The 13,020-nt window shown below is 42.0% G+C and overlaps 1 non-coding gene across 1 annotated transcript; it reads left to right on the forward strand.

The window, feature by feature from the left end:
- Positions 1–721: 721 nt before the first annotated feature.
- LOC120362069 (U6 spliceosomal RNA) lies at positions 722–828 on the forward strand. Its single transcript, XR_005578071.1, has one exon. It is a non-coding gene; the product is annotated as a U6 spliceosomal RNA (small nuclear RNA).
- The last annotated feature ends 12,192 nt before the right edge of the window (positions 829–13,020 follow it).

Raw genomic sequence — 13,020 nt, forward strand, 5'->3', positions numbered from 1 at the left:
GGACAGGTTGGAAAAAACAGGGCGAGGTTACAGTATGGGTACATGCATGAGCTCTCGAGCAAACCTGCCTGGATTCAAATTTCTACTCTGTTATTTCTCAGCAGAGAATATTGAATGAAATTGGTGTACTCAAATTACTTTTAAAGTTGTAAGTGTAGTAGAATCATGCTTTTGTTTTTTTCTGATGAATCTGGGAGCAAAGAAACATGTCAGTGGTTGGCCAGGTGTGGTGGCTTAATCCCAATACTTTGGGAGACTAAGGTGGGTGAACCACCTGAGGTCAGGGGTTTGAGACCAGCCTGGCCATGTCAGTGAAACCTATCTCTATTAAAAATAAAAAATTAGCTGGGTGTGGTGGCATGTGTCTATAGTCCCAGGTACTAGAGAGGCAGAGGCAGGAGAATCGCTTGAACCTGGGATGTGAAGGTTGCAGTGTGCCAAGATCACGCCACTGTACTCGAGCCTGGGCAACAGAACAAGACTCCATTTCAAAAAAATAAAAAGAAAAAGAAAAAAAAGAGAAAAATGTAGGTGATCTTCTTTATACTTAGTAATAAATCTTTTCAGTATTTATACCATTAAAAATTTATACCATTAAAAATATGAAAATGCTTTTTCAGTACTATTTCCATTTATCTATTTATCTATGTTTCACGTATCTATTGCTGTGGAATAAACCACCCTTAAGCTTAGTGGCTTAAAAATAGAAATCATTTATTTTGTGCTAGCTTTGGCAGCATATTGACTAAAATTGGAACAATATAGAGAAGTTTAGCATGGCCCCCACATAAGGATGACATGGAAGTTCATGAAGTATTCCATAAGAATTTTTGTTGTTGTTGTTCCGAGATGGAGTTTCGCTCTTGTTACCCAGGCTGGAGTGCAATGGCATGCTCTCGGCTCACCGCAACCTCCGCCTCCTGGGTTCAGGCAATTCTCCTGCCTCAGCCTCCTGAGTAGCTGGGATTATAGGCACGTGCCACCATGCCCAGCTAATTTTTTGTATTTTTTAGTAGAGACGGGGTTTCACCATGTTGACCAAGATGGTCTCGATCTCTTGACCTCGTGATCCACCCGCCTCGGCCTCCCAAAGTGCTGGGATTACAGGCGTGAGCCACCGCGCCCGGCCTAAGAATTTTTTTAAAGAAAATATTTATTCTGCTTTGTGAATCTGTAATTGGGCAGGCCTCAGTAGGGACATCTTGTTTTCATGCCACTCAGTGTCAGCTGATGGGAGTCCAAGGGTGGGAACTGCAGTGATCAGATGGCTGCCTTACTTGCAGGCCTGGGGTCTGGAGACTGATGCTGGCTCTGCTGGAACCTCAGTGGGATTGTTGGCCAAATCATCTTTGCTTGGCCTCTTCATGACACCTGCGCTTCCCCAAAATATGGCAACTGAGATTTGGGAGTGAGGGCTGGGAGAGAGAATCAGGCAGAAACTGCATAACTTTTGATGACCTGGCTTCAGGAGTCATCCCATATAACTTTTACTTCATTCTATTCACTAATGCCAGTCTGCCTGCAAAGGGAGGAAAATCATACTCCACCTCTTATTGAGAAAAGTCTCAAAGAATTCATGGACGTGTTTTAAAATCAGAACAGCAACAAATTGCCAATTAAGACAACAAATTACAGGTTTCATTTTCAGGGTTTTTTCTACAGTACATTGAAATATTTTCTGAAACCTTTGGTGTCTTACACTGATTAGTAAACACAAAAAATTTTCGTTCTTAACTGGATGTTCTTTTGTTCAAATCTTTGCAATGACATATTTATCTTAACTAGGAACAGAAAAGTTGGAGATGGTGGCTGGGTACCGTGGCTCACATCTGTAATCCCCGCACTTAGGAGGCTAGGCAGGTGGATCACCTGAGGTCAGGAGTTTGACATTAGCCTGGCCAACATGGCAAAAGTCTGTCTCTACTAAATATACAAAAATTAGCTGGGCTTGGTGTTGCCTTCCTGTAATCCCAGATACTTGAGAGGCTGAGGCATGAGAATCACTTGAACCTGGAAGGCGAAGTGTGCAGTGAGTCGAGACCACACCACTGCACTCTAGCTGGGTGATAGGGTGAGACTCTATCTCAAAAACAAACAAACCAAAAAGTTGGTGATGGCAATGGATATTCATACAGACCTTCAAATGCACAGAAAACAAAGTGCTAGTCTTGAGGCTGTTCTCAATTTAATGCCTCTCAGATTAATTCTTTGAAAAAATTTATGTTGCAGAACAACTGAAGCTATGAGGGAGTGGGGGCACCTATATCAGAGATCTTTTTGTTTGTTCATCACAAAGACTAGAAGCACTGTAAGTACTATTATTTGTACACTAAGCAACAGCTCAGGCCTTTGGCTCTTAAGATCTTCTCAGCCGAAATGAAATAAGAACTAAATGCAGTTTTATTTAATAATAGTGGAATAAAGAACATAGAACATTTTTCTTCTCCTTTGTGTAAACTTGGTTAGGTAAAGTGGGTGTACAGTAATAACAACACTGCTTCACAGGCTTCCTGTGGAGGTGGGGGGCAATTGAGTTCACCCATGCACTCCAAGCCCTTAGCATGGGGCCAGGCACACCGAGGTGCTGACTAAGGGACTGAGGATGATGGATGATGTGAGAGCCTTGAGGAGGCTGAATGGGACACAGAGCAAATGCAGAGGGCACAGCCTTGGTTAGGAGTGGGCTCCTGCTTCTACTGAATGAGAGAGAAGAGGGAAAGCATAAAGAGAGTTTCAACAGGTTTTAATGTGGGCTGATGGGGAACTGAGAAAGTGTCCTTCTACCAGTGTCGGTTACTTTGCCGTACATGAGGAGAGGGGAGCTGGACAAGGAGATTGAAGCCGGTGGAGAAGACTGGAGATATTTTCTGTGGAAATGGGTCCGCCAGCTCATGATAAAAACATAAAAGGTTTGCTAAGCAACCATGAGGCCAATCAGTTTTGGATATCATCAATGTGCAGAGTAAGGATCTGTCACGTTCTCCTGAAGGGCTCAGTGGCTTTGGGTTAGGACCTGGGAGGGGGGACCTTGCACAGATCCAGAGCTTTGCCTCACAGTGCAGTGGGAAGGCAAAGGAGCCAAGCAGTGGAGAACGTTGATGAAAGGAGTATAAGTGAGCAACGGAAAGAAGTGAAGACCTCCAAGAAGGAGGAGGTAGAGCAAAACTGAGCAGGTTAAAGGACTGGAGGTTTCTGTGTGGTTAAAATTCCTGAGCAGTGGGACTAATGGAGAGAGAAAGAGAGAGAGAATGCACAAGATTGCCATCGGCTGTGGCCAGAGAGTAGTATGTACTTTTTACAGAGAGGTCATGGTGTTAGTCATCCAAATGGACATTAAGATCCCCTGGGGATTAGGACGAGGAGGGCTTGGTTCTCGTGTCAAATATTTAATAAATAGGGAAGAATGACTAGGCAGCCAGTAGCCGAAAGCTACAAAGAGAGATGTAAGATGGTAAAAACGTTAAAGGACTGAGGCTTTTGTTTGTTTTGGTTGTTTTTTTTTGTTTTAAAAAGGCTGAAGAAATCACAGTCTGAAAACGTTAGTGGAGAGATGACCCCGTGCTGGCCCTCTGATATCCAGATGGTAGGGCATGAGCTCCTTTTCCTTCAGAAAGACGCAGGGGAAGCATGGGCCGAGAGGAGAGCCAGGTTTCAGCCAAGGCGAGAATTGAGGAAACAATTAGAAAAGAGAATGGAAAAATATAGGGAGGTTCATTCATTTAAAAATAACTCTTAAGCACCTGCATAATATTGTTTTGGGCATTGAGATGCATCTTTGAATGAGACATAGTAGGGAATTTACATTCCAGTGGTAGGAGACAGACAACACGCCTGAGCAAATACATACTCAATATAATTTCGGATAATGATACAAGTTGTGCAGAAAAAGAAGAGCTATTAGATGGAGAAAGTATGCACAGAAAGTGGAGATTTGCTACAAATGTATTTTCCAAAGGAAATGGAGGGTGCTGTGGGAGTTGTGTTGACTGTAAGCCTAGATAGATTTTACTGGATTAATGCTTGCTGGAATAAATAGCTCTACTAAATAGCTGGCAGAAAAAAAGCACACTGGGCTTTGCAAATCGTCACCGTGATGCATGCAATTTTGCAGAACTGCCAGGGTCTCTCACAGCAACTCATTCCCAGTGTGGTCCCCTAGGGAAAGCTGTGGCCTGTGCAAAATCTCTCCTACCTGCATGACCTCAGGGCCAGCAACAGACAATTGCAATCCCTGCCCACGGACTCCATAAGTCAGGGAACCACTGGAAAGCAAAGCAAACACTTGCTCACTTGCTCTGTGGGGGTTGGAGGAAGCCTCTGAGGCACTTTGCATGCAGCTCAGGGAGCAATGGCATTCTCAGACTGAGCAGAGGGAAGTGGCTAGCACTTCAGACATGACACTCATTGAGGCTTGGAGGAAACTCTTTTTTTTATCACAAAGAAAGGGAAGTTTTACTTCACTGATGGTTAGCAAACATAAGAAATGTACATTCTTAATAGATCTCTAAATAACGTTAGAGGAAGACCAGGAGCAATACTAAGGGGATAGAGCTATAACTGACTGGGGTGAGAACTGGTGGCATTTGGGAAAGAGTCCTCATTCCAGGTGGCCTCAAGGTCAGCGTCTGGGCTCCTGTGATTCTGTCTGATGCTTTGATTGGCCATGGCATTGGAAATGCCACTTGGGCTCAGATTGGTACCCCCCTTGTGTGGTTTGGGTTTTTTTTTTTTTATTACATATCCTATAGTCCTCTTTCCTGATTCTCTCTTAACCTGTGGCTTTTCTTGGGATCATGAGGAAGATATTATTTTCTAACTACAGTTAGTCTTTCCTTTTTAAAATGACCAAGTTAATTCATTAATGCCTTATTTATTCCTACCTTTTGAGCTTTCATTATATTCAAGACACTATTGTAAAAAATAAAGACTTAAAGATAAAAAAATGTTATAACTCAGCCAGCAGAGAGAAGACATAATTTTTGAAAGACACTAAATATTGGGTTTGCCTTGACTCCACACTCTCTCCTTCAGGCATCTCCAAGCTTCAACCATAACTGACAGATCTTTACGTTTAATGCATTTTTCTCTTCTAACCTCCAGGTTTGTACATCCAGCTTCCAACTGGACACTTCATTTGGCATCCCATCTGCATCTCAAACACAACACAGCTCAAGTGGAATTAACCATCTCCACAGCTGTCCTCAGCATCAATCTGTTCCCCCTCTTCTTGTATCATCTTTCTCAATGAACGATGCTATTGCTGCCTGCCGGTGATTTAAGCCTTTAAATAATAAGATCCTTGATCCCTACTGCCATTCTACATTCAATAGTCACTTCCCATATTAAGTAGTCACTAGGTCCTATTGAATCTACCTCCTAAATATTTCTAGAGCTTTCTCTCCATCCTCATGGTCAGCACTGTGGCTTAGACCCTTGTCTCCTTATCTATAGGTCACTGGGCAACATCCCAGCCAGTCTCCTTACCACAAAGTCTTACCTCTATTTTTTTTTTTTTTTTTGAGTTTAGGAGCAGAGGTTTGATAGGCAGAAGAAAGAGAAAGGAGAATAGCTCTATCTTGCAAAAGAGAGAGGGGCTCCCGAATGGGGATTCCCAGTCTTGCTTTGTTCTAAAGCAGGTCCACACTGCTACAACTGGATGGCACCCTACCTTTTCTTCAATGGCCTCACATGCTTGTAACACAGACAAGACCACTCGGATTCTTCGTCCTGCCAATCTCCAAGTCATCTGTCCATTGCCCTTCCAAATCTTTGCACATGCAGCATATTTGATAACACCCATTATGATTACGAGGTTTTTAAAGATTCTCCAGGATGCTGTCATCTCTCACAAGTTCTGTGTTTATACAGAACTTGTATCTGAACTTCTGTTTAGAAAATCCTTTCTCTTCTACTTCCCTGGCTACTTTTACTCATATTTCAGAGCTCAGCTGAAAACTCAGCCCCTCTCGGAAACCATGTGTAGCCCTTCAGCTTTTCCTGTGCATCCACAAGACCCAGTATCACCCCCAGCATAGCACCTGCCAAATGACATGTTAATTGTGAACCCCTTTCATGAATCTGTTGGTAGTTCAAGGGCAAAGCTGTTCCCTGTGTGTTTGCATCTCCGTGACTGCGTTGTTGTGGATACTCAATAAACGTGTTAAATGAATAAATGAAAAACAAGGGAGAAAGAATGAAAGGAAGAAAGGGAAGAAACAAGAAAGGAAAAGAAAAGAAAGGGAGAAAGGAAGGGAGGAAGAGAAACAGGAAAAGCGAAAGGGAGAGAAATGTAGAGTGTATGGAACTGAAGAGGAGCAATAACTAATTTTAAATCCTACACTAACTAGGCAGTGCAGTCTTCAAAGAAGAGATGTTTGGGCCAAGTGTTGAGGTAAAGGGAGGAGTTATCCAGGCAGACTAAAGGCAAGGGATTTTTAGACACAACCAAGAACGCACACAAGCAGAGAGATACGTAAAAGGGTGACATGTTGGTTAATCTGTTGGGATTCAGTGAAGGACTATAGAAAGTACCCTAGCTGGTTTAATGGGAAAATGTTTCCATGTAAAGAATTTGGTTCTTACAGAATCAGCTGGAGGACCATGGGAACGGGCTTTTGACTGGACATCCAGGAATAATTCCTCTGCTCTAAAACTGGCTTGCTGGAGAGCCATCATCTCTGCCACAATCAGGAAGATGCTGTTACATTGCTGGCTCCCAGCAGCACAGCACTGGAGCCCTGTGTAGGGGTCACACAGCTGTTCACTCCAGAAAAGCATGGCTTTACCCATAATCTGGAGATCAGAAAGCTACCCCCTGAAGCATGCTGTGCTTGCTAAAATATACAGTAAGGAAATAGAAGCCTCTTTTAAATTAATGTATTCCAAATTTAAGTTTGCCATGAATGTATCTGCTTGGCAGAATTGAAGTCACATCCGGAACTCTAGCTGTAAGGGAGTCTGAGAAATGTGGGTTTTTTTTTTTTTTGTTTTGTTTTTTAGCTTTCCAAGCACTACAGGAATGAGTGGATGAATGCTAAGAGAGACACTGAGTAGCCAAGCTACCATCTGTACTACTTTTTCCACGTCTTCTGAGATGCAGAAACCAGAACTGCCTTGCATATGTCAGTAGGAGTAACTCAGAGCTCTTTGTGGGGTGGTTTCCCCTCCACCTCCTTGTCCAAACTGGGAGACTGTGCAGTTTGTGTACCATTATGCCCATGGTGGAAAGGTGAGTCAACACTCTCACATTCTTCTCAAGTGAAGCTTGTGCTCCTTTTCCGGCTTTCCACCTTGCAGCTTAGAGCCCAGCTTGGCATCAGCATGTCTGGGGACAGTGCTCATGGGTTGGCTGACTCACAGAGACAAACCTGATGTTCTTCTACAAGGGAATGTAGCACAGAGTTTGGGGCTGGAAGGAGAGGTCTTGTCCCACCATGAGCCTTGCTCTTCAATAGCTGTGTGACCCTGGACAGACTCCTGCGATGTTCTGGATCTTGTTTGGTGCTTTGTGACATCAAGATGCTCACTTATAAAGTGAGTGGTCAGGATGGCAGCCACTGCCACAGGTAACTCAATGCTTTCCATGTCTTACTTCAGTCCCTCAGATTCAAAGTCTTCAGTAAGAGCATCCATGGGGCCTGTCTTTGCTCATGTGTCCACACCCTCCTCACTATCAGGGAGAAGGGACTAGTTAGTTCTTCCTGGTTATGAAATGGAAGGCAGAGCCCTGTCTCCTACCAAAATGAGAACCAGTGTGGAATTTATCCCCAAATAGAAAACATGTTAGTTAATGGGCAGAAAATGTAAAAGCCGCTACACTGCAAATGCCTGTATAATTGTACATATTTTTAAATAGAGATTGCCCACTTTTGCTTCCTCCTGGGCATGGCACTGATGCCCATGAAGTCATAAGTTTAATAGGCTAACTGTGTATTTCTATTACATCTTAAAATAAACACGTTAAAACACAGAAATACATCCTGAGATCTGAAATTATTTTATGCACCATCAATGATATACATCACATACTTTAGGAACACAAATGTGAAGTGTTGACAACAATTAGTGTGGCAAATTAATCGCTGTGGGTAGATCCACGTGCATCAGTCAGGTTTCTGTGGAACAAGCAGTGGAAATAGTCTCGGACTGATTTAAACAGAAATGTATTGAAAAGTTTTAGAAAAAAACAGTACTTAAAATAAAATCAGGTTAGTTCCCAGAATTAACAGGAAGGCTGGAGAACTGGCTCAGAAAATGGACAAAGATCAAGGAAGATTTTTGTAGGGGGTGGGAAAAGTTCCAATGAAGGATAGAGAGAGAAGGGCTATTCACAGAGAGAGGAGCATTCTGCTGGAACATTCTCTTCTTCCTTTATTTTTCTGGTGCTGTGGGGGGCGGGGGTTGGGGGGGAGCACCGCTGGATTGAAAACCACTTTATTTTCAGCACTACTTCTTTTTTATGTGTGATTACTTTTTTTTTTTTTTTTTTTGGGTAGGTTTCTAGAAAACGGGTGTGTTTGGTGACATTAGTAAGTTCTTTAGTAGGGATTTTTGAGATTTTAGTGCACTCATCACACAGTTTACACTGTGTAGTCTTATTCCTCACCCCCACCCCGCACCTTTTCCCGAGTCCCCAAAGTCCATTGTATTCTTATGCCTTTGAGACCTAATGGTCTAGTTCCCACTTACAAGTGAAAACATGCAATGTTTGATTTTCCATTCCTGAGTTATTTCACTTAAAATAATGGTCTCCAATCCCATCCAGGTTGCTGCAAATGCCATGATTTCATTCCTTTTTATGGCCAAGTAGCATTCCATGATATACATATTTATCACATTTTCTTTATCCACTTGTTGATTGATGGGCATTTGGGATGGTTTCATATTTTTGCGATTCTGAATTGTGCTGCTAGAAACATGTATGTGCAAGTATCTTTTTCATATAATGGCTTCTTTTTCTCTGGGTATATACCCAGGAGTGGGATTGCGAGATCAAATAGTAGATCTATTTTTAGTTCTTTAAGAAATCTCCACACTGTTTCCCACAGTGGTTGTACTAGTTTATATTCCCAGCAACAGTGTAAAAGTGTTACCTGTTTACCACATCCATGCCAACATCTATTATTTTTTTATTTTTTTGATATGGCCATTCCTGCAGGAATAACTTGGCATTGCATTGAAGTTTTGATTTGCATTTTCCTGATAGTGATATTGAGTGTTTTTCTGTAGGTTTGTTGGCCATTTGTATATCTTCTTTTGAAAATTGTCTATTCATATCCTCAGCCCACTTTTTGATGGGATTGTTTGTTTTTTTTCTTGTTGATTTGTTTGAATTCCTTGTAGATTTTGGATATTAGTCCTTTGTTGGATGTATAGATTGTGAACATTTTCTTCCACTCTGTGGGTTTTCGGTTTACTCTGATGATTATTTCTTTTGTTAGGCAGCAGCTTTTTAGTTTAATTAAGTCCCATTTATTTGTCTTTATTTTTATCGTGTTTGCTTTTGGGTTCTTGGTCATAAAGCCTTTGCCTAAGCCAGTGTCTAGAAGGGGATTTCCAATGTTATCTTCTAGAATTTTTGTGGTTTCAGGTCTTAAATTTTAAGTTCTTGATCCATCTTGAGCTGATTTTTGTGTAAGGTGAGAGATGAGGATCCACATTCTTCTACTTATGGTTTCCCAATTATGTCAGCACCATTTGTTGAAAAGGGTGTCCTTCCCCCGCTTTATGCTTTTGTTTGCTTTGTCAAAGATCAGTTGACTGTCTAAGTATCTGGCTTTTTTGCTGAGTTCTCTGTTCCATTGGTCTGTATGCTGGTTTTTATACCAGTACTATGCTATTTTGGTAAGTATGGCCTTATAGTATAGTTTGAATTCGAGGAATGTAATGCCTCCAGATTTGTTCTTTTTGCTAAATCTTTCTTTGACTATGTGGGCTCTTTTTTGGTTCCATGTGAATTTTAGGATTTTTTTTCCTAGTTCTGTGAAAAATGATGGTGGCATTTTTACGGGAATTTCACTGAATTTGTAGATTGCTTTTGGCAGTATGGTCATTTTCACAATATTGATTCTACTCATCCATGAGCGTGGGATGTGTTTCCATTTGTTTGTGTCATCTAGAATTTCTTTCAGCCATGTTTTGTAGTTTTCCTTGTAGAGGTCTTTCACCTCCTTGGTTAAGTATATTCCTAAGTATTTTATTATTTTGTGCAGCTGTCATAAAAGGGGTTGAGTTCTTGATTTGATTCCAAGCTTGGTTGCTGTTGGTGTATGGCAGGGCTGCTGATTAGCGTACATTAATTTTGTGTCCTGAAACTTTGCTGAATTCATTTACCAGTTCTAGGAACTTCTGGATGAGTCTTGGGTTTTCTAGGTATACAATCATGTCATCAGCAAACAACAGCAGTTTGACTTCCTCTTTACTGGTCTGGATGCTGTTTATTTCTTTTTCTTCTCTGATTTCTTTGGCTAGGACTTCCAGTACCACATTAAACGGAAGTGGTGAAAGTGGGCATTTTTGTCTTGTCCTATTCTCAGACGGAGAATAGGACAACTTTCAACTTTTTCCTGTTCAGTACAATGTTGGTTGTATGTTTGTCATAGATGGCTTTTATTATCTTAAGGTATGTCCCTTCTATGCTGACTTTGCTGAAAATTGTAATCATAAAAAGATACTGGATTTTGTCATATACTTTTTCTGCACCTACTGAGATGATCATGGGATTTTTGTTTTTAATTCTCTTTATGTGATGTATCATATTTATTGACTCATGAATGTTAAACTATCCCTGCATTCCTGGTATGAAACCCACTTGATCATGGTGAATTATCTTTTTGATATACTGATTAGCTAGTGTTTTGTTGATGACTTTGGCATCTATGTTCATGAGGGATATTGGTCTGTAGTTTTCTTTTTTTGTTGTGTCCTTTCCTGGTTTAGTATTAGGGTGATACTGCCTACATAGAATGATTTAGTAAGGATTTCCTCTTTCTCTATCTTTTGGAATAGTGTCCATAGTGTTGATACCAATTCTTTGAGTGACTGACAGAATTCAGCTGTGAATCCATCTGGTCCTGCACTTTTTTTGGTTACCATTTCAATTGCAATTACTTTTAATTACCATTTCAATCTCCCTGCTTGTTATTGGTCTGTTCGGAGTTTCTATTTCTTTCTGGTTTAATCTAGAAGGGTTGCATATTTCCAGGAATTTATCTATCTCCTCTACGTATTCTAGTTTATGCATACGAATGTGTTCATAGTAGCCTTGAATGACCTTTTGTATTTCTATGGTATCGGAATGTCTTTCATTTAATTTCCAATTGAACTCATTTGGATCTTCTCTTTTCTTTTCTTGGTTAATCTCACCAATGGTCTATCAATTTTGTTTATCTTTTTAAAGAACCATCTTTTGTTTCATTTTTCTTTTGCATTTTTTTGGTTTCAATTTCATTTAGTTCTGCTCTGATCTTGTCATGTTACCAGAATAGTTTTTCTGCTTTATTCTCATTTAGGTAGACTATGTCGGAGGGAAGATCTGGGACTCTAGGGCTGCTGTTCAGATTCTTTTGTCCCTCGGGATGCTCCCTTGATGTGGTGCTCTCCCTTCCCCTAGGGATGAGGCTTCTTGAGAGCTGAACTGCAGTGATTGTTATTTCTCTATTGTACCTGGCCACCCAGTAGAGCTACTGGGCTCTGGGCTGGCATGGGTCCTATAATATGATCCATCTTCAAGTCTCAGCCATGGATACTAGCACTTGCTTTAGTGGAGGTAGCAGGGGAGTGAAGTAGACCCTGTGAGGGTCCTTGTATTTTTGTTAACTGCACTGGTTTTGTGTTGGTTGGCCTCCAGCTAGGAGGTGGTGCTTTCAAGAATACATCAGTGTAGGGAGGATCAGGCAGTGGGTGTGACTCACTCCTGGCCATAGAGCTCCCAAGAGATTATGTCCTTTGTATTTAGCTATCAGGGCGGGTAGAGAAAGATCATCAGGTGGGGGCAGGATTAGGTTTGTCTGAGCTTACACTCTCCTTGGGCCAGATTTGCTGTGGCAGTTATAGTGTATGGCGGTGTTGTTCCCAGGCCAATGGAGTTATGTTCCCAGGTGGATTATGGCTGGGTCTGCTGTGTCACACAGGTTGCCGGGGAAGTTGGGGAAAGCTGGCAGCCACAGGCCTCACTCAGCTCCTATGCAGCCCATAGCCTAAAAAGCCAGTTCCACTCTTACCATGCCTCACCAACAGCACTGAGTTTATTTCCAGGCAGCTGGTGGGCAGGGCTGAGAACTTGCCCCAGGCTACAAGCCTCCCAGCTGAGAAAGCAAGCAAAGTCACAGTTCCTCGGTTGTCCCATGGAGCCTGCAGCAGCAATCCAGCTCCTTCAAAGAGTCTGCAGACCCTCCCTACTTTCCTAGTATGTTTCTGTGGCAGTTCTTGGAGCAAAAGTTCATGATGTGGGTCTCTACACACTGCTCTGTTCATTTGAGTGGGAGCTGCAAATCATTCCTGCCTCCTATCTGCCATTTTTTCTCAGCATCCTCTTTCTTCTTAAAAGCTGAAAAACTGGAGATTATTTTGAGGTCAGGCACATTCATGTTCAGGCCAACAGGTACCAGTTGAGCCTTGCGCTCATCACAAGAGAAGCAGCAAATGATGAGATGAGGACAGGAGTCTGTCAGGGCAAGCACTGGTCCCTGAAGGAGACACAGAAGGATGAGCTGTGGTCCTCACAGCGATGAGGTTGGCCTAATGGTTTCCTTTGCAGGCACTGTGCCACTGTGCTTCCTATGGCGCCCCACCTAGAGGCACTTCAATCACCCCATCACACAGATGAAGAAACTGAGGCTCACAGAGGTTAAGGAGTTTATCCCAGTTAGTAAGTGGTGCCGACAAGAATCAAATTTAGACTGTTCTGACAAAGCTGTGTTTGTAATCACCACACATTCATGCTCCTTCTTAGCAGAAGGTAGCTAACAAGCTCAAACAAGCCAAGATTTATACGCCACAAAGAAGATCCAAATGACCTGT

The sequence above is a fragment of the Saimiri boliviensis genome, chromosome 1 (assembly GCF_048565385.1).
Source record: "Saimiri boliviensis isolate mSaiBol1 chromosome 1, mSaiBol1.pri, whole genome shotgun sequence".
Lineage (NCBI taxonomy): Eukaryota > Metazoa > Chordata > Mammalia > Primates > Cebidae > Saimiri > Saimiri boliviensis.